The sequence below is a fragment of the Protopterus annectens genome, chromosome 11.part0 (assembly GCF_019279795.1).
Source record: "Protopterus annectens isolate FY-2018-M chromosome 11.part0, PAN1.0, whole genome shotgun sequence".
NCBI classification, from domain to species: domain Eukaryota; kingdom Metazoa; phylum Chordata; order Ceratodontiformes; family Protopteridae; genus Protopterus; species Protopterus annectens.
Window position 1 is genome coordinate 1490295503 of NC_056745.1, and position 27500 is coordinate 1490323002.

Consider the following 27500-nt stretch of genomic DNA (forward strand, 5'->3'; position numbering starts at 1 on the left):
CAGGTTTCACAGGAGCACACCAGTACTACCAAGTTATAGCTGTTACCATTCTTGTCGGCCCCAACACTTGAACAAGGGAGGGGGAGTATCAATATTCAATGCAGATTCCCACGCCTCCACATTGGTGGCAAAGTACAACATAGGTGTTAGGCCATTGAGTACAGAAGATATAGTTGGGGACCTGGGGAAGAAACATGGTAGCAGTCTGTCATTTGTCAACCACATGGCCAATGTGGATTGAAAGACATGTTATATAGCCCAGCTAATCATGAGGGATTCACATGTATGGCAGGGGAGGTCATTGTGCCTCTTTACTCATCCATCATCAGGCCTATAATTGCGTACAATGCACCTTTTGGGATGTACCTAACCAGACACCTACAGCAACTGGTACAGGACAACAGTACCTCATCAAGAGGATGCAATGGCTCAAACAGATGTCATATGCTGCCCAGGTAAAGGAAATCCGGCTGGACTCAGTGGCATGCTGCCTGTTCAGAGGCAATCTGTGCGTGCCATATACAGCCATGTCCTACCCAGCAGTAATGAACATGCTGCACCTCAGGCAATCAGAGTCAAATACAGCCACATGCTCAGGAGACCTGAACCTCAGCACTGACATGCATGGACATGCTGGAGGGGCATATTCCTAACCAAGAGGCTCCCTTCACTCTATAATGAGCTCACACTACAGGTTAGGCAGAGTCCCTCATTGACTCTCTTCCATAGGAATCTGGATGAGTGGATGGAGATCATAGTTGTACCCCAGGTATCACTTCTATGTCACTGTTAGACAGAGGCACAGTTTACTAACGTCGGACAAGGGCATAGCAGCATAACTTGTAATTGGGTGGCGAAAGACAAACACATTCTACTAGGCTTATCAATGCCCTAGGGCAAATAGCCTAGTATGAACCTATGAAAATGTGTGTACTGCTATAGTACTTCTGCCATATGTTGCATGTGTGTGTGTTGTGGGGGATGTGCAGGTAATGGCCAGATATTTCTGCACAGGCGACACATCTGACACACTCTGGGTGTTCATCCCTACATACTGGATGTGTGTTGCCATCCAGCCCTGTGATGTGGACACACATTACTCAGCCTGGATATACATATCCCAACATCACCACAAGCACAGTGCACTACCTTGCTATGTATGCATGTAATTACACAGTTATTCACTAGTTATGACTGTGATGCTATCCATGCAGCCCATTGGGCCAGTGGAAGCCACAACACACACTGCCGGCCCCTTTGCATATGCTTACCACAGACATCCCACATACTGCATGTACTGTGCACAAACATATCTAACCCAGAACATCTGCACACCACTTATTAATCCTGTCCAGTGGACTACAGATACAGGCACATTGTATAACAATAGCAGGAGGCTACTGCAGCACAGGGCAGATTCACATGAAGGCAAGGCATCTGTGGTCAGCAGTGTTAAGATGCTTCACATTCACCAAATGCACAGATATTGGCAACATTGTGGCAGACAGTTTAGGTGCAGGTACCCCCCCCCCATTCTCCTACACATGTGATATTAGTTATCCCAGATGACTGTAACCTCCCTATCCTATCACATGTCCAGGTGAGAGCCACCCTTAACATTGCAGAACACATAGCATCACTGTTACGAAATGGTATCCCTGGATGTGTACTACGTTCACCCCTGGAGGACATAGCACCACATGACAGACTGATATTAATCCCTGGCCATACTACAGGATATGTACCTGAACAGTGCCATACATACACAGTGGTCCCACACCAATGAGGTGTAACCTCTACTGACCCTGGTAACTACCGCATCATATGCACAACTGGCCTTGTGTTCTAAGCTATGGAAGATTTAAGTATGGGTAACATGTACAGCAATATTACATATGTATATATTTCAGGACTATGTACACACAACCTATCTCATGGACATACCTATAGATAGTGAACTATGATACATTTGGAGGTGTCACAGTAAACACAGTATTAACCTGCTACTTTGCATTACCTGTGTTTGTGGCAGCTGTTGCTGTGTCAGTGGTGCTGCTTGCTACTTGCTGTTTTCTGCTGCTGATGCTGGTTTTGCTGCTGTCAGTCTGTATATTTTCTTATTTCTGTCTCTCTTTCTTTCTCAGGTTTTGTGCAATGATTGTATTGCATGTGTGGAGTGTGGGTACTGAATGCTTTTGTAGGTATCTGCATAGGCCCATGTGATGGCCTCTGCACCAATTGTAAGGCAGCATTGGCTAATTGCATACAGCCAGTTGTGTACTGATTGCATGTCTCACTGTGATGTCAGGACAGTGCTATAAAAAGGTATGTGAGATAGGCGTTGCCCTTTCAGATTGTAAGGGTGTGGACCATGCTGGTATGCTGTTGGAAAATGTTCTGTGAGTGTGAAGGTTAGTACATCTCTCATGCTTCATGCTGTGTTGTGAATTCAGGTTGCTGCATTTCTCCCACCTGTTCCCTGTAGTGAGTGTGTATGCATACTGACACCCACAACTATATTTATTATGTATTGCTATATATACATATGTGTACATATACATACTGTCATATATGTACATTAGCTGACAATATTGGGTACAAGCTAACAATTTTCAGGGCTGTTTCTGTTAACACACACTAGTATGGGAATCCGGTAATTGGGACAGTGAAAGTCTGCCTGACATGCTTTGGGTAGTACACATCCTATATTGCCTTTATCTTCATTCCTACTATTACATGTTCTACTTATTTAGCACTATATTCCTGTATGAGAGTCATGTCTTGCTGGTAGGTCATACAGACTAGTGTTACAATGGTCTTGTGGTAGGGCCTACTAGTATGCTTGTATTTTGCTTTCAAATTGAGTACAGGGTCTATCAATCAAAGTGCTGGAGGCACCTTCCAGCAGTTAAGGGGTTAGTAGGTCTCACAGGAGTCAGGCTGTGTTGCAGATTCTGGCTGCTGCATTTATCTTCAATGTTTCCTGTAGTGAGTTTGTATGTTTACTGACACCTACAACTATATTTCATATGTATTAATGTATATTTATATGTATGTATGTGTACATATACATACCTTCATATATGTACATTACCTTACATTATTATGTACAAGCTGACAATTAGCAGGGCTGTTTCTGTTAACACTGAACTAGTGTGGGAATCCAGTAATTCGGCCATTAAAACTCTACCTGAAATGCTTTGGGTAGTACACCTCCTATATTGCCTTTATATTGATTCCTACTATTACATGTTATATTTATTTTAGCACTATGTTCTTGTATGGCAGTCATGGCTTAGTGGTAGGTCATACAGACTAATGTTACCTAGGTTCGAGACTGGCAGTGGGAATTTATTTTTGTTTTCAAAATGAGTACAGGACCTGTCAATCAAAGTGCCATAAAGGCACTTTTAAGCACTTATAACCAGGTCTGCGCTCGTTTGCGTGGAGCTCACGCATACGCACTGGCGGTGAGCTCCGCTAACACACGCGCACACCCGTGCTATTTTCTTTGAAAGAAAAGAAAAAGGGGTGACAGGAAAGTGGTGAAAAAGGGGTCACAAAGAGGGTAAGACAGTAGGGAAACAAGCTTGGGATGTGCAGGAGGGATGTAGGTAAGGCCCATAGCTGCCCATGTCTTTCGCAGCAACAGCTGTGTATTTCTATGTATTTTGGTGGGACATTTGAAACCTTCCACCCCTGAGAGAGGTGTCAGGACAACATTAATGTTTGTTGTAAAGCCAATTGTAATTAACAGTTTAAATGTCAAGCGGACATGTATGCAACATGGACAGCTATGTATGGGGCGTAATTCTTTTGTGGGTACAGAGTGCCCTTTTTTTTTTTTCAGGTGAGAGTTGTATGTCAGGAGAAGGAAGTCAGTATAGCTGGGGAGGTAGGTTGGGTAGGTTAACAGACAAGACAGACAAGACGCATACAGGGGCGGTGTATGACACATGTGGGGGGGGGGTTACACAATTCACGGGGACGGAGGTTGGGATATCCAAGACGTATGAGCCCACAGATGGCAACAGTGGAACTGATATCCCCACCCATAGGCAGTTGCCACTGTTCCTTCACAGCCCAGGACGGGGCTGTACTGGGGGCTGTGTAGGCGGGGCAATGGGCAGGGCCATTAGCTGTGCCACACGAGCCTCGAGCTGGCGTAGGGGCCCAACAACGGAGTCTTGGATCTCCCTTCACACCACAGACCGGACACCTTGGAGGGTGAGTGGACGAACTCCTCCGGCCACGCTTGCAGAGGGGGGATGGGCCCCATCCCCTGCAGCGCTTCCACCCGAAGGTGGCACAGGGCCACCGGAGGAGGGTCCGGCCTGGGCACTAGTGCCAGGTGCAGTCGCCAGCTGAGGTGGGAGAGGTGGGTCCGCTGGGACCTGCCTTCCCAAGCGTTCTAGGTTTGTGAGTAGTTATGTTAGTTTGGGTTAGTGGCATATTATTCCATTCAGATTAGTTGTAACAGCATGCATTGGTATTCCCATTAAACAAGCACCCAGATATTAACACCATTGAACAACGGGCATATCAATATCACATGCATTATTTGAACGGAAATACACAATCAAACAACATGCAGGGTTGATTAATGGCAACAGGCCATCAGATTTGCAGGTATGAATAGGGCACATGCACGAACAGACATGCATATATTTTTGAAACGGACAAATGTCCATGGTTAATGAAATGTTCACATACCAATATTTAATGGGTGTTTTTATATGGAATTATAGGGTTGGGTGGAGATAGAAAGTGATGACACATTCATAAGTTACACATTGATATACATTTGTAATAGGTACACAATTAAGTTGAGGCTGATGTTTCAAAATGATTTTTATTTGACTGTCATGCTACACCTGTTACAAATACATCACTATCCTACCTATTTTGAATTTGATCAGATACATCATCCTGCTACACTTTGATGACAGGACAGGGGACAACTATGGCTGTTTAGTCTGTCAGATAATCATTCATTCTATCTGCAAATTGTTTACTATTATCACCATATACAGATTTTGGCCTAGACATTCCAGATTCAGGCACACTGAAATCAGTTTGGGATGTTAATTTGTACTTCACACATGCATCTAGTTCTGTAGAAACACACTGAGGCTTATATATTCAGGGGTTATTACTACTTTATTTATTCATACATGACCCTTTCTGTCAGTCTCACACATCGTGTAACTTCACAGTTCAGGTTGGTACTTCTAGGCTTTGTTCACATATTAGACCTGTGGTGATTCAAACACTTTCCAACAGCCTCACTTCTGTCATGATTCAGCATTTCAACAGGGGATAAATCTCACATGTGACTACCTCAGATTCTGAAGCTGTACTCTGGAGACTACTGCAGGTTATACTATATTTAATTAATGGTGGGACATCTGTATTACAGCACTATTTATTTCTATAAATTATATTTCCAGTTACACTTGCATACTGATGAACTTGTTGCAGCCATACCTGCAGACATTCAATTCTTGCTTGCACATTATCTTACTTTTAATCAATACACTGCAGTGTTCTGATACATGCTACACTATAATATTTATTTACAAGTACTAGGTGGGGTTACTAACCTGCATGGTGGCGCAGCCGCGCCAACCTATGGTCATGCGTCTCGCGGTTCACAGAGCGGACACCTGCAGCTGTAATACAAAGGAAGTAATATTGCACTACACATCTCCATGGTATCAGCTAGTTGAAATCCTTACATACATGAGTAAAATGTAACTTACTCAGTAGTGGGGCGTTGGGCATATCCTGGGCCTCCTGGATCCATTGGGTCAACTGGTCTTGCTTACGCCGCTTCAGGTCCGCATGGTGGTGACGGACCTGCTCACCAGTGCGTGGAATGCCAGTAGCACTGGTCAGATCATGAGCCAACTGGTCCCATGCCTCCGCCCTATATGCTCCCCATGAGACCTGGCCCTGCATGAGTTGGGCCTCATGATGGTGGACTAGGAGCCAGACCATGTATCTGGACTCCTCAACGCCCCAACGCTGTGCTCGAAAGCAACGTCCCTCACCTACTCCACTCATGCTGACTGCAGGTCTGTTCTACAATCGGTTATGCTGTGTATTCCCGCCTATGGGGCTTATATATACCGCTTTTCCCGCACATTTCTGTGATTGGCCATTTTGGAATTGTATCTACTTCACTGAAAATGCTTTATCATGCTCCATTCTGGATTTTATCCCATATATATGCTATTTCTGCATTTCTAGGTATTGCTGTCATGGCTTAGTGGTTTAGTATCTTGACTCTAGTGCATGGTATCCTGGGTTCAAATCTGACCACTGATTTTTAATTTTCCTGACAGAAATGAGTTGAGGACCTGTCAATCAAACATGCCATAAGCACTTTTAAGCACTTAAAAGCAGGTCTGCGCTAGTTTGCACGGAGCTAACGCATGCGTACTGCCAGTTAGCTTGTGGGAGTGGCGCGCAAACGGTGTGCGCTGGGATAAACCTTAATTGGCTAGTGACACACATGTTAAGCTAAGCACAGCTAGTTGCAAACAGTTTCAGCCTGTTAAACCGGTGCTTAGCAACGGGCATACAGTTTGCAGCTTTTTAAACACTACGCAGCTACGGGCACTCTGACTCACAGCAGCTTAGCTATCAGTACATTTCTAATTATTTTTATTATTGTGTTACTTCAATATATATGCTCCATTTCATTCCATTTTACAAAAGGGTGTACTTTTACATTTGTACAATACTATCAGGGGCTTTTTTAGTGCAAATAAAATAAAAATAAAAAGGTTGCTGTGTGGGCTCGAACCCTGCCTGCCTACTCTTAAGCCGGCAACTCTACCGCTAAGCTATTTCATCTTGGCTTACTTTGCATATTTAGTTCTCATATCCTTTTCCACTGATTGCTAACTGCAGTTGCGCTAGTAGCACACCCGCTCACACGAGCGCACACAGTAGCACTCACTTACGGGGTTTAAAAAAAAAAAACAGTTTTTATTTTCATTTTATAGCCTCTGTTCACTTTGTACACTGATGGTCTGTGGGGGAATGTGTTGTGTAGTGTGTTTATTTACATTTCCATGGCCTCTCTCGTGGCTGTTTACTTTCAGCCATTCTACACTTCCGGGGGCGGGTCCGCATGCAGGGCTTAGCCTACGGACACGCCCCCTACTCTCTTACACGGACCGTGTAAGAGTTACAGTGTGATTCAGCATGCCTCATGCACCTCATGCATATGCATGACATGCTGACATCACACCGTTTAACTGCAGCCTCCGTGTAAGAGTTATAACTCTTACACGGAGGCTTCGTGAATCTGGCCCATAGAGTTTTTAGCACCACCAGCCTGCAGGAATAGTATCTCAGATATCAGGCAAATAAACAATGTAGTTTAGTTCAGGTCAAAAGTAAGAGATTATTTGCTGAAGGAGAATACAGGTATTTACTTTACTAGTACTTTTACAGATCCTAGCTAAGTTATATACACTGTTGTGCTTCAGGTCTGTACACAGCGGCAACCATGAATGATACTGAATACAGCTAATACTATTCTTTGTTGCACGCTGTAGCTGACATTGTCTTGATTCATTCAGAGCTTTTTAGCAATGGGTTTGGCATAATGGTTAATGTTTTCATCTCTCAAACACAAGGTACAGGGTTTGATTCTGACATTGACTTATTGGCTAAGCTAAAAATGGTCCTGCAAGGAAGATAACCTAATATTCAGGGTCTATATTATATAGCTGAAAAGTTAAAATCTCGAGCACTCACATGAGCGAATATGCAGGTACTCAAAATCGCTGTTGTGGACACCCCCCGCTAAATATATATTCCAACTCTGAGATCACACTACAGTGAGGAAAGGGTAAATATCCTTATCTCCACTGTACTGCGATCCAAAAAAATGAATATCGAATATCTGCATTTTCACTCATGTGAGTACTCGAGATTTTAAGTTTTCGGCACTCTAAAGTAGACCCTATATTCACCTAGGAAATGTACTTTGTATGCAATATTTCAATGTCCACAGTGCTGTCCTTTAACTGTATTAGTTCATTATTTATACAACTAAAATACATGTATATTGGCTAAATGCTTATGTTTTATTGAAAATTCAGCTGGTGTTTTTGTTATGATTGCTTATGTTTTGTTCCAAATTCAACTAGCTTTTTTGTTATGACTGTTTTTATTGTCTCTGCCTTCATGGCCCAGGTTGTAGCTGAAGATGGTCTACTGACTGGTTCACTTACCCAGTTTAGAAATGTAATAAATAAATAAATGTGAACATTAGCAAATAAAAGCCAAACCTTACACTTAAGCTACTCATGCATGCCACCTGCCATAAAGAAACACAAATTACAGGTTCATGTAAATTTAGGAAATCCAAAGGCTTTACTGGATTCTACATAAACTTGCAACTGTTTTAGGGAAAATGCAACAAAACTGTGAAATGTACAAAATTTGCAAAAAATTAATCTGCAACTGTTTTTTTTTCCACAGAAGATAAAAAACTAAACAAAATCATTTTGCTATAAGATTGCAACAGAATTTGAGAGAAGTAAAGAAAGGGCCAGAATTTTTTTTAAAGGGAGATTCTGCAGGTTGTTTGTATACTAACTATATATGTCCATCCTGAAAGACCACTCCAAAGGTCAGGTGACATGATTTTTTTGCTGTGATGGCCAACGTCTTGCTATGAAGACTCAGGTCATTTTGGAAATAGTATTTGCAGTGCCTTCAATGTGGTTTATGGCCTTTTGCTTCCCTACAAGATTTTATTTATTTTGTATTTATTTATTTGATTTGTTTGCTGTGATACAGAAGCTCAAGGAGGAAAGCTCCAAATATAGGATATAAACAAGTAGCAAATAAATAAGGGTCAGCTCCCGGTGTTTTCTTCTGTCTACCTAATGAATCTGGGCATCTTGGGGCAATGCAACAACTGCCTCATGTATACAGACAACCCTCTCCTCCTACCATCCAGCACTACAACCTGTGAGAGATGCCCTTTTATAGCCAAACTGGAAGCAAAACTCTCTTCACCCAAGACTGGACCAGAGAGTCAAGAGGAGAAGGTAAACACTTGCACCACACCACACTCATCACATAGTCCCTCAAAACCTACACCACCAAAACACACACATAGCAACACAAAACACACACCTACATTCATGGAGGCTCTCAATAAAAATCTGCTCAAGCAACAGAGACCTCCAAAGCAGAAACGCATGCAACATCCACCCCCCCAACACAACCCAAATGACACATAGCCCACAAACTCCGTGTGCCACTCAACCACAGCCCATAAGGCATAACAACGTACCCAACACTCTAGTCATAGGTGACTCTATAGTTAGGCACACTGATGTTCCACTCACCAGGCTAAACAAGGAGAAAGTTACTGCCAGCTGCCTGTTGAGTGCCAGGATCCACCAAATAATGCATGCACTCAGGTAACTCCACAACAAGTACAAATATGACTCTGTCATTGTCCATATTGGTGTGAATGACCTGAGACGTACCTCCCTGGACTACATGAAAAGAGACATGAAGAAGCTGACTAATCCTGTAGCCCAGGCAGGTATGACCCTACCCCTGAGTAGCATCCTGCCATCACCCAGAATGATAACACAATACAAGGACAAAATTATTGACTTCAACAATTGGCTAAGCTTCTGGTGTCATTTTAAGGGGATCCAGTATCTGTCTGCCTGGGATGACATGATCGACAAATCATGATACTTTGCCAGAGATGGCCTGCACCTGTTGCCCTTGGGATTCCGGATACTGGCTAAGGCTCTTGCCACCCCTATAGTGCCTTTTTTAGGCAAGGTTCAAATGACAAATTCACCACTGTAACAGGTACAAGCAAGCAAAATCTGAAGGTAATGCTACTCATTGCTAGAAGTCTAAACCTCAAAATGCACTCACTCGAGGCACTCCTTAAAATGGAGAACATCGACATCTGAGCAGTGACAGAGACCTGCTTCAAGGCTCCAGAGAGCACCCCTGCATTACCAGGCTATAATTCATACCACAGCTTTCAGCCACCTAACCTGGACCGAAACACTAAAGGTGGAGGCGTGCCCATATTCATTAAGTATATCCACACCTCCAAGCTAGTTGCTCGGCATAATGCATCCGAGATTATCCAAGTGCAACTAACTCTGGGCAAGACTGCAATCCAAATTGTAACTTGTTACAGATCCCCCACCATGCCCCAGGATTCCCACTCCTCATTTCTTGATACACTGGAAAATATTAGGGTACAACCCAACACCCTAATAATGGGTGATTTCAACTACTCCACCATTAACTGGGAAAACTATTCATGTACCAGCTCTTTTGCTCAACGTTTTCTGGAATTCATAAATTCCAATGCCTTGGATCAACTTATCCACACCCCCACCAGGGGCAGCAATATCCTAGACCTGGTCATTACCAACATGGGTGACCAGTGTTCCACACCAGAGGTCAATTCCTCGTTGGTCAGATCTGACCACAAGCTTATCAGCCTAGACATCCATATCCCACCCCAACCTCCATTAGAGAAACCACCATAAAAGATTTCTCCAAAGCTAACTTCACGCTTCTTAAGACAGAAGTGGCAAACTTCACAACACCCATGCAGACAGACAATAGAGGTTCAACTGCTGAATCCTACACAAATGCGCTTTATAAGCACTTACACAAGTGCATGGATCATGCTATCCCTAACAGAACCAAGATGCTATCCTCCAAAAAAAGGAAGCCAATCTGGTGGTCCCCTGCCATAAACAAACTCTACAACAGAAGAAAGAAACTGTTGCAAAAAAGAGTAAAATCCCATGACTGGAAGAACTCCCTGGTCACCCTCAATAGGAAGCTGAGATCCCTCTTAAAATCCTCCAAAGCTAGTTATGAAAACAAAATTGCCACTGATTCTAAAGACAACCACAAAGCATTCTATAGCTATGTCAAGAATCTCAAAGGCAACACTCAGATCTGCTCTGAGTTACAGCACAATGGCATTAAATATAAAGAACCAACTGATATTGCCAACATCCTGGCAGATAGGTACAGTGCTAACTTTACCCCCCTCTCATCCCCTAAAGGGCCCATCTCTATACCGGAAGAATGCAACGTTCCTGTAATCACAGCTGCACAGGTAAAAACTACACTCTCCAAAGCCAAGAACACAGCATCCATGGGACCTGACAGCATCTCAGGCCGCATTCTACATGAACTACAGAATGAACTGGCACCCAACCTAAGCACCATGTTCAATCATAGCCACACCTCAGGCTTTGTGCCCACTGAATGGCGCACAGTGACAGTTATCCCACTCCACAAAGGGGGAACCGCCACGGACCCTGGGAACTATCGCCTCATTAGCCTAATGAACTTGGTCTGCAAGGCCATGGAACGTAGCTTCATGGAACTTATAAACAAAGACATTGGTAATCTCCAAACTCTGGACCCCACCCAGTTCGGGTTTGTAAAAGGCAGACTGTGTCTCCTAAACCTGATTGACTTCTTTGAAGCAGTCACCAAAGCTGTAGACGAGGGTAAGGTGGTTCACACAGCTTATCTAGATCTCATCAAGGCTTTTGACACCATCCCCCACTCTGGAGTTATAGATAAACTCACTAAACTAGGTATAAATCCCTATTTCACAAGATGGGTTGCCAACTATCTCACTGACAGAACCCACACTGTGAAAGTAGCAGACTCCAAATAAAACTTCAGACTAGTGACAAGTGGAGTACCAAAGGGTTCTGTCCTGGGTCCTCTCCTGTTTGGTATCTACTTTTCTGAAGTACAGGGTAACACAGAAGGTCTTTGGCTAATGAAGTTCACAGATGACTGCAAACTAGGAGCCATAATTGAAACTCCTAACGATGTGGAAATCCTACAAAAGGGTCTCACTGAGACAGATGTCTGGTGTCAAAGCGATGGCCTCAAGTTCAATGCCAAAAATTGCATTGTCATCCCCTTTGGTAAAAACTCTGTACACATGAATTACCACATAGGCGGTAGTCTACTTAACACCAAAAGTGTGATAAAAGACCTTGGGACACAGGTGGACAGTAGTCTCTCCTTTTATAATCACATTGCCACAGTAGTCAGGAAATCCTTCTACATGGCACACCTCATCACAAAAGGTTTCTCATCCAGGAAAAAACAGGCCATTGTTCCCCTTTACTCATCACTCATTAGACCCGTAATAGAGTACAATGCCCCTTTTGGTATGTACCTCACAAGACATCTACAACAACTGGAAAGACCACAGAAATACCTCACAAAGAGGATTACTGGCCTCAAACAGATGCCCTCTGCAGACCGTCTCAAAAAACTCCAGCTTTACTCCATCACATATCGCCTACTCAGGGGCGATCTCTGCCTAACATACAAAGCTATGTCAAACCCAGAGCTGTTGGACATGCTCCATTTAAAGAAATCCCAATCCCTCCGAGCTACATGCTCTAGGGACCTAAACCTTGTCACCACAATAAAGAGAACATGCTGGAGGGATAGATTCCTGTCCCAGAGACTTCCCATACTCTGGAACAAACTACCTATCTATATCAAACAAAGCTCCTCATTAGCACGCTTCAAGAAAAATCTTGATGATTGGATGGGAAATAGCACATTCACCCCCGGGGATCACCTTTGTGGCTCTGCTCAACAGGGGCACTGGAAAATAATTTTCTTGGGTGGCGAAAGCCAGGGTACCTTTTTGGCTAGGCTTGTATAGGCCCTAGTGCCAATAGCCTAGTACCTACCTATGAACCTATAATATATCAGGATGCAACACCACATATTGAATCCATAAGAAATACTATAACACTAAATGCACACTATGAGCAGATAGACCAGCATTTGAGAGTTTACATATTATAGTAAAACCAATATCTGGTTGACTGCTGCTTCAACTAAGACAGCTTTGCACCTGACAATTACTATTGTTAAGTAGTTTTCTTCAAGTACATACATTATTTACAGATCTCAATTTTACAGATGTTATACATTAGGGAAATTACAGTCTATATATTGTTCCATGGTTGAACATAGTTCTATTTTACTTTGCTGGTATATTTTTAAACCATTTAGGCAGTGATTGATGGACTAGTAATTATTTTAGACATATTTAAGTTAGATAATATTTAACTTGTTATTTAGTGTTTCCCTATAAGCTGTCTGTTGCAGCCTTTTCTTTTTACATTCCTGTGTACAATATTGCACTTTGTCTAAATTTAATTATCTCAGACTTTATTATTTAGTCACATTTGGCAACAAATTATATTAATTTAATTTTAAAACCTTATGGTTGTTCATTTATTTATTGACTATAAAGGGTAACTACTCAGTGGTTGGAGCTGTCGGTATCTACTTAAATAACAAGACTGCCCAGCTAACACTGCTACTAGTTCTCATAGTGTACTTGGTTTATTTTTAGGAATAGAACAGTAACTGAAGTTTGCCGGGCTTGGTTTGGAGATTAATAAATCTACCATAAAGCAGAAGAGGGCTATATCACAAGAATATATTATTATTATCTTCTGGAAGTTAGTGGTAACCCGGGGTGGTGGTGCTGCGGTAGCGTTGTCGCCTCACAGTAAGACGCTGTCTGGTTTGATTCTCAGCTAGAGCGTCTTCTGCATGGAGACATGCGTGAATGGGCGTACCTTTGTTGAAGGTTGTGCATCAGGGCTGGTAACTCGGCACGTAAAAATCAACTACCAATCATTAGCAGACCGGAGTTCTGCTGTGGCGACCCCTAACCGGGAAAAGCCGAAAGACACAACATCTTCTGGAAGTTACTGTGCATGCATGTCCATGCAATAGTTTAGTTACATTACAGTAATTTAGCACTATAAAGCACTGTATTCAAAGTGAGACGGGTAAAGGCCTAGAGACATGGGGAAATGTCCATGGGAAAAGGCCTAGGGAGATTGGGAAAGGCCCTATAACTCTGCTATTTTGGGTCTATATTATATGATTGAAGAGACTTTTCTTTGAACATATAATGATTGACACCTAAAGAGCGAATGCTCTAAAGCGCAAATGGCCATGTCCTCAAATGTTTTCCTCAGGAAAAAAATTCAGTTGTCCATTATTGGGAATTGCCCTTTTCCCCAATCTAGAATTGGCATATTTTAGTTAGGGGATGTGGGGGGCAAAACCCCCCACTTGATTAGGGTTTTGAAATTTGTGTTTTTTTGTGTATGGCCCCGTGAATTCTTACACATGGAAAAAATTTGCGGACGTGGCCATTCACACTTTAGAGCGTTTGCTCTTTAGGTGTCAATGATTAGATGTTCGAAGAAAAGTCTCCTTGAGCATATAACATAGACCCGCTATTTCTGTGGTTGTTCAATGTGGAGCTTATTTGGTTGTTGTTGATGTGGCTCATAGCTCAGGACTACAGTACAACAGTGCCTGTTGTCTATATGTTATTAAGGCCAGACTTAGTTTAGTTATTTATATACACACACAGACACACACACACACACACACACACACACACACACACACACACACACACACACACACACACACACACACTCATTCAGTGTTGTGGATCTGGCCATAGTGCATATTTTCTTCATACTCTTAAGGCCATACTTTGCTTACTTAATTATTTATGAGTGTATAAATATATATATATATATATGTATGTGTGTGTGTGTGTGTGTGCGCATATATGGATATATGGATATATGGCCATATATCGAAAGCTCAAACCAGTGAATGGCAAATAACTGAGCACAAATGCTCTATTACAGCCAATTAGGAAAAAAAAAATAGTAAAACATTTTTAAAGGAGGAAAGGCCCCCCCTGCACCATCCACATTCTGCTAATTATATATATCAATTCTGAGATCACAATATAGTGAGGAAAGGGGAAGTTACCTGATTCCCCTTGCACCATGAGCTTTTGCAGACATTTAAAAAGCCAATGTGTGCAATCAGCTGATTTATGATCACACATACTAGATTTTGTCCTAGTCAACAAAAAAAGTTTGACCAATGAAATGTATTATACACACACACATATATTTTGCATACATGCACACATATATTAGCATTCTGTGGTGTGTACAGTAATAAAGACAGTGTGTGGCAATAGTTTTCTCAGATCTAAGACGAGATGAGGTTTATTTACATGGTCAAAGAAAGAGAATTTCTTGGAACAAAATATGGGAAGTAACATAAACAAAATCCCAGTTTATTCACAACAACCTTCCTTGAGTTCATTTCACAGTTATAATGTTCCTTTGTACAGTGTTTTTCAAAGTAGAACAGCATTTACAGCATTTCAGTTTCTTAGCTAATGCTGCCTTAACTTTCTGATTATAAGTATAGAACCAGCTTCTGCAGCGTGGAGGTATTGATGCACCAGTTTCCATTTACATGACGATCAAATGACTCCGTTAATCATAAAGAAGAAGAAAGTGAGAATTAACTTGCAAAGGAAGAATTATCTTGTTGGTTCCAGATTCAGTAGCTAAAAAAGTTGTGTATTCATGAAGGCCAAAGTCATATAGCAAATGGACAAAATGTTTAAATACCACAAACACATACTAATGCTACCAATTCACACTCTCGCAGTTTCAGTGGCCACTTCATCCTACCACTGAAATGGCATCTGAGTCCAACACCTTCCAAATATATATCTTTTACCAGCTACTTCCATGGGGCTCAACTGCCTTTTTCCACAGACAGTGGTGCAGCAGGAAATTTTCGGTCAACTATTACCAACTCAGTCTTTTTCTCTTCAGTAAAAATCAGGGAAGGTAAAAAAAAATAATAAAAAGAACTGAGAATTTAGTTCTAGTGCCTAAAGGGTTAAACAATTATTGCCCGGCTCCAGCACAAGTGAACAAATCAAACAAAGAAGCAAAGTGCTGAAAGGATAACAAAGAAAAATCTTCTGGCACCTTAGAATCTGGCAAAGTAATCCAAGGGGTTGTTTTCTCCTGGATACATTTTTGCTTTATTCAAGAGTAACTAAGTGATATTAAATTTCCATAGCTAGTAAAATATGTAAAGAAGTTAAAGTACAAAAATATACCATAATGATAAGAATAAAACAGCCGGATAAGTGCTGTCACTTTGTGAGTAAAGGCTTCTTGAAATCTAAGACAAGTTTATGTTAAGCATGTATATCATCTGAAAAAACACTTCTGTATCTGCAAAGTGGAAAGGAACTCCTAGGGAGCACAGGGAAGAGCGTTGGGAAAAATAATTGTGTATCTCCTATGGTCTGTCCTTGTCAATAAAGTGCCAGCTGGGTGTAAACTTTACTTTGACTGACACAAGCGAGGCCCTTCAATCCTCTCTGGTGAAACCCAAATGACAGACTACACAGCAATGTAAGAAATTAAAATCGGTTTGTCTGCTTAATATCAAAGGTTGCTACCAAGCTGGGATGTGGCTGCCTCTCCACCTGAGGTAGCAAACTTCATCCAGTGCTCTCCTGACTTCAGTGTAAAGCAAAATACAGACCTGTAGTGCACAATGGATATAAATATTGCAGTTGTGTCATATTTCACTGTAACCAAAAAAAATATTTGCAAATTGTATACAACCTTGTTTTTATTGACTCTAGCTAAATAGATGTTTGGAACAAAAGCCTTCTGTTTCTGCCTGGCATCTAATACCTGCACTATACTGTTCTTCTCACAAGCCCATTGTGATGCTGGATTCACAGGTCCCACACTGCAAAAAAGTAACTGCTGACTGATTCTTGCTGTTATTAAGGGTGCACAATACACAATGAAAGACATGCGTTTTGATGTTAGAGATGCCATAGTTCACATAACAAATATTGTAGAAATGGCAGCTGCACAGGACGCTAAATGCAAATACTATTTTAGGTTCATAGGTAGGTACTAGGCTATCGACCCTGGGGCCTATACAAGCCCAGCCCAAAAGGTACCCTGACTTTTGCCACCCAAGAAAATTATTTTCCTGTGCCACTGTCAAGCAGAGCCACAGAGGTGATCCCCGGGGTGAATGTCCTATTTTCCATCCAATCATCAAGATTTTTCTTGAAGAGTGCTAATGAGGAGCTTTGTTTGATATATATAGGTAGTTTATTCCAGAGTATGGGAAGTCTCTGGGACAGGAATCTATCCCTCCGGCATGTTCTGTTTATTGTGGTGACAAGGTTTAGGTCCCTAGAGCGTGTAGCTCGGAGGGATTGGGATTTCTTTAAGTGGAGCATGTCCAACAGCTCTGGGTTTGACATAGCTTTGTATGTTAGGCAGAGATCACCTCTGAGTAGGCGATATGCGACGGAGTAAAGCTGGAGTTTTTTGAGACGGTCTGTGTAGGGCATCTGTTTGAGGCCGGTAATCCTCTTTGTGAGGTATTTCTGCGGCCTTTCCAGTTGTTGTAGATGTCTTGTGAGGTACATACCAAAAGGGGCATTGTACTCTATAATGGGTCTAATGAGTGATGAGTAGAGGGGAAAAATGACCTCTTTTTTCTGGATGAGAAACCTTTTGTGATGAGGTGTGCCACATAGAAGGATTTCCTGACTACTGTGGCGATGAGATTATCAAAGGAGAGACTACTGTCCACCTGTGTCCCAAGGTCTCTTATCAAACTTTCAGTGTTAAGTATACTACCACCTATGTTGTAGTTCATGGGTACAGAGTTTTTACCAAAGGGGATGACAATGAACTTTTTGGCATTGAGCTTGAGGCCATGGATTTTACACCAGGCATCTGTCTCAGTGAGGCCCTTTTGTAGGATGTCCACATCGTTAGGAGTTTTGATTATGGCTCCTAGTTTGCAGTCATCTGCAAACTTCATTAGCCAAAGACCTTCTGTGTTAGCCTGTACTTCACAGAAGTAGATACCAAACAAGAGAGGACCCAGAACTGAACCCTGTGGTACTCCACTTGTCACTGGTCTGAAGTCGGATTTGGAGTCTGCTACTTTCACAGTGTGGGTTCTGTCAGTGAGCCAGTTGGCAGCCCATCTTGTGACATAGGGATTTGTACCTAATTTAGTGAGTTTATCTATAATTCCAGAGTGGGTGATGGTGTCAAAAGCCTTGGCAAGATCTAGATAGGCTGTGTGAACCACCTTACCCTTGTCTACAGCTTTGGTGACTGCTTCAAAGAAGTCTATCAGGTTGAGGAGACATGATCTGCCTTTTACAAACCCGAACTGGGTGGGGTCCAGAGTTTGGAGATTACCAATGTCTTTATTTATAAGTTCCATGATGATACGTTCCATGGCCTTGCAGACCAGGCTCATCAGGCTATTGGGGCGGTAGTTCCCGGGGTCCGTGGTGGCTCTCCCCTTGTGGAGTGGAATAACCGTTGCTGTGCACCATTCAGCAGGCACAAAGCCTGAGGTGAGGCTATGATTGAACATGGTACTTAGGTGGGGTGCCAGTTCATTCTGTAATTTGTGTAGAACGCAGCCTGGGATGTTGTCTGGTCCCATGGATGCTGTGTTCTTGGCTTTGGAGAGTGTGGTTTTTACCTGTGCAGCCGTGATTACAGGAACTTTGCATTCTTCCGGTATAGAGATGGGATCTTTAGGGGGTGAGAGGGGGGTAAAGTTAGCACTGAACCTATCTGCCAGGATGTTGGCAATATCAGTTGGGTCTGTATATTTAGTGCCATTGTGCTGCAACTCAGAGCAGATCTGAGTGTTGCCTTTGAGATTCTTGACATAGCTATAGAATGCTTTGTGGTTGTCTTTAGAATTAGTGGTGATTTTGTTTTCATAACTAGCTTTGGAGGATTTTATCAGGGATCGCAGCTTCTTACTGAGGCTGACCAGGGAGCTCCTCCACTCATGGGATTTTACTCTCTTTTGCAAGAGTTTCTTCCTTCTGTTGTACAGTTTGTTTATGATGTGGGACCACCAGATTGGCTTTCTTTTTTTGGAGGATAGCATCTTGGTTCTGCTTGGGATAGCATGATCCATGCATTCGTGTAAGTGCTTATAAAGTGCAATTGTGTAGGATTCAGCAGTCGTAACTGTATTGTCCATCTGCATGGGTGTCATGAAGTTCACCACTTCTGTCTTAAGAAGCATGAAGTTGGCTTTGGAGAATTTTTTTTACCATGGTTTCCTTAATGGGGGGTGGAGGCAGGATGTGGATATCTAGGGTAATTAGCTTATGGTTTGATCGGACCAATGAGGCATTGACTTCAGGTGTGGAACACCGGTCACTCATACTGGTAATGACTAGATCTAGGATATTGTTGCCTCTGGTGGGGGTGTGGATAAGTTGATCCAGGGCATTGGACTTTATGAATTCCAGAAAGAGTTGAGTGAAGGAGTTGGTACATGAGTAGTTTTCCCAGTTAATGGTGGGGTAGTTGAAATCGCCCATTATTAGGGTGTTTGGTTGAACCCTAATATTTTCCAGTACATCAAGAAAAGAGGAGTGGGAATCCTGGGGCATGGTGGGTGATCTGCAGCAAGCTACAATTTGGATTGCAGTTTTGCCCAGAGTTAGTTTCACTTGGATAACCTCGGCTGCATTATGCTGAGCAACTAGCCTGGAGGTGTGGACATCCTTAATGAATATGGATACACCTCTGCCTTTGGTGTTCCGGTCCAGGTTACATGGCCGAAAAGTGTGGTATGAGTTATAGCCTGGTAGTGCAGGGGTGCTCTCTGGAGCCATGAACCAGGTCTCAGTCACTGCACAGATATTGATGTTCTCCATTTTAAGGAGTGCCTCGAGTGAGTGCATTTTGAGATTTAAGCTTCTGGCATTGAGTAGCATCACCCTCAGTTTTTGCTTGCCTGTTCCTGTTATGGTGGCAAATTTGTCATTTGAACCTTGCCTAAAAAAGGCACTATAGAGGCGGCAAGAACCTTAGCCAGTATCCAGAATCCCAGGGGTGACAGGTGCAGGCCATCGTGGTCTGTCAACCATGTCATCCCAGGCAGACAGATACTGGATCCCTTTAGAATGGCACCAGAAGCTTAGCCAATTGTTGAAGTCAATCATTTTGTCCTTGTACTGCGACATCATTCTGGGTGATGGCAGGATGCTACTCAGGGATAGGGTCATACCTGCCTGGGCTACAAGATTGGAGAGCTCTTCCATGTCTCTTTTCATGTAGTCCAGGGAGGTACGTCTCAGGTCATTCACACCAACATGGACAATGACAGAGTCATATTTGTACTTGCTGTGGAGTGACCTGAGTGCATGGGTTATGTGGTGGATCCTGGCACCCAACAGGCAGCTGACAGTAACCTTCTCCTTGTTTAGCCTGGTGAGTAGGACATCAGTGTGCCTGACTATAGAGTCGCCTATGGCTGTGGTTGAGTGGCACACTGAGTCTGTGGGCTATGCGGCATTTGGGTTGTGTTGGGGGGTGGAGGTTGCTTGCATTTCTGCTTTGGAGGTCTCTGTTGCTTGAGCAGATTATTATTGAGAGCCTCCACAAATGTTTTTGTGTTTCTATTTGTGGATTTTGGTGGTGTAGATTTAGTGAGACTATGTGATGAGTGTGGTGTGGTGCAAGTGTTTACCTTCTCCTCTTGACTGTCAAATTCAGTCTTGATTGGCGAGAGCTTTACCTCCAGTTTGACTAGATAAGTGCATCTCTCACAGGTTGTAGTGTTGGGTGGTAGGAGGAGAGGGTTGTCTGTGTACGAGGCAATTTCTACATTGCCCTAAGATGCCCAGATTCATCAGATAGACAGGAGAGAACACTGGGAGCTGACCCTTGGACATGCCTGAATAAAAAAACTATTTTCCTCTAGATAAGCGAGGAAAGTGAGTACAAGAGCTATTTTTCTCTAAGCAAGTGAGGAAAGTAAGTATCAAAACTGTTTTCCTCTAGGTAATGAGGAAGGTTGAGTGCTGTAGTAATTAGTAGGTTATTTAGTGCTTACAAGTTTTGAACAAGTGCTGATCACGAATAAGCAAATTCAAGTGCTAAAAGTAAGAATCTGTATCTGGACTAAACTAGGTACAGGAAAGGGGGCAAATAAGTGCAAATGTGGGCTTTTAAATCAGAAAGTTGGGAGAGATGGAAAAACTGCCCAAACGGCCAATAACTACAATTTCTGGGCCAGAACCACTCCTTATGTGGTAGATGGGTTACCTAGTGCTTACCACTCCCACTGATAGGCTAGAAGGCTTCCCTCCAACACAGAAAGCTTGGGGGGCTCAGAAGCTTACATACAGTCCTGGATACAGCAAATCTGAATCTGGACTACACTAGTTACAGGAAAGGTTTTTTTTTTTTTTATATACAGAAAAGTAGTTAAAACAGCAGTCAAGACAATTCTGTTTTGTGTTGTCTTGTTTTGTCGTGTTTTTCTTTTTTGACTCTAGTGTTCAAATATCTGATGGAGTAATTGTCACCAGTCTAAGGACTGGAGAAACCAATGACCAGATATAAGTCACTGCAGGACCATGCTGGAGCCCATAGGTGGCATGGTGAACAAAGCAATACCAGGCCTTTCTGCTGAGCACAGAAGGGTGTCACTAATGACACCGATACTGGTCGTACACGCAGACCACTGCTGTCTGGAATTCAACACTTTCAGCAATGGGAAACTTCCCAGAACTCTTTAGAACATCTGACTAAATGGTTTAAATAGCAGTGCAGTGCATTGTATATGAAGAAAATGTATATTTTGAGTATCAATTATACATGCAGTATAAAACCTCCCAAAGAGATGGAGCTTAATATATAACTTCTGTTCATTGTGAATATTTTTAGGGTCTAACAAATATGTCAGAGTAGAACCAAAGATAACCTAATAGTCAGTGCTGTCATTAAAATGGCACTTTAAGTGACACTTTCATTAAAAGATGCATATCTTACCAATGCATTTTGAAACAAGAAGCCAACTACATTGTAAAGTCAAAGGTAAATAAAGTGCTTATGCAAATAAATTAATAATAAGACCATTTTATAGTGAGGTACTATTAATGTGATGTTATTTACATATTAGTATGCAATAACTGCTTTCTCTATTATTACTTTGTGTTGTTCCTGTCTTCCCTTAATTATCTGTCATTCGTTGGTATTACTCCTCTCCTCTCTTCCTGGCCCATCCAACCAGATGTCCTACATTACACCACTTACTCGTCATCATCATCTTCTTTCAGCTGCTCCCATCAGGGGTCGCCACAGCGGATCATCTGTTTCCATTTCTTCCCATCCTCTGCATCTTGCTCTGTCGCACCAACCACCTGCATGTCCTCTCTCACCACATCCATAAACCTTATCTTAGGCCTTCTTCTTTTCTTGTTACACCACTTACCAATCCCCACAAAATACCTAAGAGACTCTGTCATATTACACAAAAAGGCATGCAACACTACAGTGACAAACAAAAGGCACTGCTCTGTGGTGATGCCATTTACACTATACACTATTAATAGATGTGGACACAATTGTTCTATCATTCACCTGTGAGGCCCTATCTGTGCAGTTTAGTGACAAACAAAAGGCACTGCTCTGTGGTGATGCCATTTACACTATACACTATTAATAGATGTGGACACAATTGTTCTATCATTCACCTGTGAGGCCCTATCTGTGCAGTTTAGTGACAAACAAAAGGCACTGCTCTGTGGTGATGCCATTTACACTATACACTATTAATAGATGTGGACACAATTGTTCTATCATTCACCTGTGAGGTCCTTCCTGTGCAGGTTTCCTTCTTTTCCACAGATACTTAGTGCCCCACAAAACAGTTATCTAAACAAGCCCCACCCACTCCCACTTTGCATGCACACCTTGCACACTACAAGTCAGAGTTGAGCATGCTTCAGTTATCTTCCAGGCCACTAGTTTTCACTAATTGAATTTGTCCCCATATGCATCTCACTAATATCATATCCCAATAATTTGTCCTTTATTAGCTACTTGACCATGTAATGATCACTTAATATTAAGTCATTACTCAGCCTAAGCTGGTGGCATAGAAGCATAAAGCCCAGACTACAGCCCAGGTGACCTGAGCTTCACTAGCAATTCAGGCACTTGACAGCACAGGTAATGAAGATGAAATAACCACCATGTGAGGAGAGGCAGCCGTTTTCAGGTGGCTTATGCCATGGTTCCAATGACAGGTCTCCACTGGATAGTGGACGCAGGTCATGCAGTAGGAGAATTGGCTAGGAGGCTATTGGTGTGGCCATCCAATTCAGTGATAGTAGCCCCTGTTGGCACATCAGGGGGGTGGCATGCATATGCAGATTGACTAGGCATGGGCAGCCCTTCAGGGGATGTGAATATACCTATCACCACCAAGGGTGGAGGGTTAGGTTCATAAATAAATAAATGCCTCCATTGCCAGGATGTAGGTGAGAGAACAAAGTACCTTCATAACTACCAGATTAACAGCCCCTGAGTGGCTTGATGGTTAGTAGACAATGGAGTAAAATGATGCAATAAAGAAGGAAGTCATTACTCATCTCAAAGTGATTATGAAAGTGTTTCCTTACAGATTAACTTTACTTTAAACATTCCTTTTAGTAAATCACTTGTCCACACCTCATCCAGACTGTGGGCATTACATGCAGTTTTCTTTGGAAAAAAAACATCATCTTAATTTCTGCTATTATGCTTGGACCCTCTGATGGGCATCTTTTAGCTGGTTGTCAGTCTAAGTCAAGGACAGAGGGTGATATATGTTAACCAGCTCATACAATCTCTGTACTACTATAAGAAAATTAATTCAGCCCATTTACTGAGACAGAGGTTGCATGCAATGGTGTGCAACCCCTCAAGATATCTACGTGTAATCACTTCTCCTGCCCTTTCTGTAATACATTAAAAGTGCTCTACAATAGTATTACAGTGGCTAAGGTGCTCACTCACTCACCTGTTCTTGTAGAAACCGCCTACAATGTTCCACACCCTCTACTCAGAATACGGGCACAAGGTCTATCGCAACTGAAGCTCTCGAAGCTCAGCTGAACCTTTGATTTCCCAGGTTGGATACTGAATCAAGGTTACCAGGAAACAGAAGGATGTCCCAAAATATTAGCAACAGACCTGCAATTGTAATGTTTCCCTTTTCCTGCATAATCTTAATTCTATCGCGACTTCTTTACTTCTTTATTTTCCGGTTCATTCTCCTTTTTATGTATCCATTCTTTTCGTTAGCTGCACATCCCTCTGAGAGGTCTTCTTTTGTATTCCTTTTTCCCATTTCCACTTCTTATCCACCTTTCCACCTGGTGCAACTACATCCATCCACAATATACATACTCGTGTTCTTTTTAGATAACCTGACCAGCTTTGTCTAATTTTGAGCACGTAATCCTATTCATTGATTTTTTATAAATATTGTGTTTTCACACTTAGCATTACATTTGTGATCTGTTTTTACAGTTTATCATGTTAATGACTAATGCTTCTATTCCGTATGTTTTCCACATCTACAGATGTATTTGAGACTGAACTATAAATTTGCATTTTATGGCACAACTAATGTAGAAAAACTAATGTGGCCATTATGACTGCTGAGTTCTCATTTAATAGGAAAAGTTGAATTTTTCCTTAACATCAGCTGTTTGGGGAACCTGAAAAAGAATAATTATTTTCAGGAAAAACAATACACTACAACCTTTCTTACAGTAATTTTGCATGGGCATGATGTTGCCCAGGGATAATAGCTTTCTGGAATGATCTGATGGGCAAAATACCCCTTTTTCTTAGTGTACAGGTGACGTGCATGTACAATGTCCAAGCTACCTGTGCTTTACTGCTCCAGCTCTAAATGTGCATGACAGCTGTCCAGACTTCATTCTGTCTAGAACTGCATTTGTCCTGTTTCTTTAGAAGTGCATATTTAAATGCTGTACTACATGAAATTGAATATGAGAAGTACATTTATATCAGTCTTCTTTTAGACAAAGCCATCCTCAAATTTAATAAAATTGTTACCAATACACTGAACAAACATGATCCCATCAGGAAAAAAAGAGTTAAATTTAATCCAGCAACACGACTATCTTAAAACAGTAGGCAACTAATGGTGCTTAGACACAAGGCCTGGAAAGCACAACACGCCCACAAATCCCAGGAAAAACCTCTACACTACAGATAGATAAACAATAAAAACAAACACAGTATAAAGCTTGACAAAAAACTCCACTACTTTAGCTTATAACAACCACATCAAAATAATCCAAAAACATGTTGGTCATTGGTACAAAATCTACTAAATCCAGACCAAAGTTAACAACTCACTCCCTCCTCAGAAGACAGTTCATAAACAGTTGCTAGTAACTTTTACAAATACTTCCTTCAAGCTGTAGCCTCACTTATGAAAGACAACCCCACCATCAAACCAACGCACCTCCACCACACAGCCCCATGGAAGCCCACTTCTCACTGAAACATATCCCCATCTCCACCATAAGAAAATATCTCCCAAAACTAAAAACTACAAGCTCTGTTGCAGACAGCCTTCCTCCTGAATTCCTAAAGATTGACGCTGAAGCTATGTCATATCCAATATCTACACCAATAAATAGATCCATTCTATAATCTCATGTCCCAGCCATTTTGAAAAAGGCAGACATACATACTTTCTCTTCATAAAAGAGGACCCCCTGCTGACTACTCCAATTTCAGACCAATAGCCATCCTGCACCATTATCTAAATTACTTGAAAATTGTATCCTGTCCCAAATACTTCAATAGCTTACGTTAAACAATCTTTTCTCCCATCATACCACCACTACTGCCCTACTTCACTTTGCCAATACCATTAATAAGAGCAGAATTACCAGAAACCTGGTATTGACCTTATTGCTGTAACTGTCCAAAGCATTCAACAGTGTCTCTCACCACAAACTATTATTAAAACTCTCCCCCTTTGGTCTCTTCCCCTCATCCCTCTCCTGGTTCAACACCTACCTAACAGGTAGATTCCAAGCAGGCAAATGGTAGTAAGAATACTCATTATTTCTACCCACTACTATAGGGGTACCAGAAGGTTCCATGCACGCCACTCTTGTAAAATATGCAGATGACTCATCTGCACAGCCTCTAACATAAAAAAAATAAAGAAATTACTCAAGAATCATTTATGCCCCCAGAATCCTGGCTGGACAACTCATAACTCTTACTTAACTGTCAAAAAAGGAAATTACTACTTTTCACCCCTAAAATATTCTCCCAAAGCAAAACTCTTGTGAACATCACTTCATTAAATAACACCCTGATTGAACAGGCTACTAGCAACATACTCATAGGAGTCACAATTGATAACAATATGAAATCTGACCTACGTTCCCAAACTGTTATTAAAACAACACCTAAAGCTTGGCCTGCTGTATAGAGTAAAACCCTACCTGACAGACAAAACTGGAGAAACTATAGCTAAAGCCTGCCTCCTACCTACCCTACTGTATGCCTCCCACTCTTTACTAACCTACAAACATCCACACAAACAAAGACAGAACAATGCTACAATAAAACACCTCACTTTGCTACAAATTATTACAAATCACCCCTTTAGAACTCACTATTCTGTCCTTAAACAACTAAATTGGACTGAACTCCCTCTTCACCCCCCCCCCAATACAGTCAGCTATTGCTAGCTCATACTGTAATATACTACCCTGATAAGTATCGGTACTAAAGGACATGCTTCAACACTACCACCCTACCATGGACAGAACTCCCACATTGCCCCAACTATACAGTCAGCTACTACTAGGTCATACTGTAATATACTACCCTGATAAGTATCTGACATTAAAGGCATGCTTCAACACTACCACCCTACCATGGACAGAACTCCCACATTGCCCCAACTATACAGTCAGCTACTACTAGGTCATACTGTAATATACTTCCCTGATAAGTATCTGGCATTAAAGGCATGCTTCAAAACTACCACCCTACCAAAGCTGTTTGCTCTAAAGACAAACTCCTCCTCTCCATCACTAAACCCCAGAATGTATTGAGAGCCTCCTTATGCTCAAACTCTGTAGCTACCCTCAGGAATGCCCTCCCACATGCTCTCAAACTTCTTAAAAATCAATAGTCATTCAAAACCCATCTAAGAAAACACATCTTAGCATCCTGACTCTGCAGTGGTACATCTTCGGGATAACCGTAACATCTCTGTTTTCTTCCTCCGGTTCTACTATACCACTGCTGTCCTTTACTCCGTTATCAACCATCACTCTGTCTTCACCCACCCCACCTACTACCTATGGCTTGAACTCTTTTACTATTCATTTCATTTATACCTCATAATTAAATAAAATTTTGATTTATTTCTGTACTCCATATTGTGACATCTATCCTACTGCATAGATATTTAACTAAATATGTATAGAACATAATTAGTAGAAGAAGCCTTACTAGTCTATGCATAGTTACTATCTTGTTTATCTCGACATTGTAAAATTTATTATAATTGCATTCTGCCTGAAACTGCTGATATTGTATAACTTAAAAGATTTTGTTTGTACTGCATGTACTGGGGCTTTTCTCCCCAGGCTTTCTCTGAAAAAGGGCCTTTGTGCCCAGCCA

At 41.9% G+C, this 27500-nt stretch overlaps 1 protein-coding gene across 1 annotated transcript in view; it reads right to left on the bottom strand.

Moving 5' to 3' along the window:
- Positions 1-27500, bottom strand: part of LOC122815930 (polyamine deacetylase HDAC10-like) — a 752749-nt gene that overhangs the window by 284624 nt on the left and 440625 nt on the right. The window lies entirely within an intron of this gene.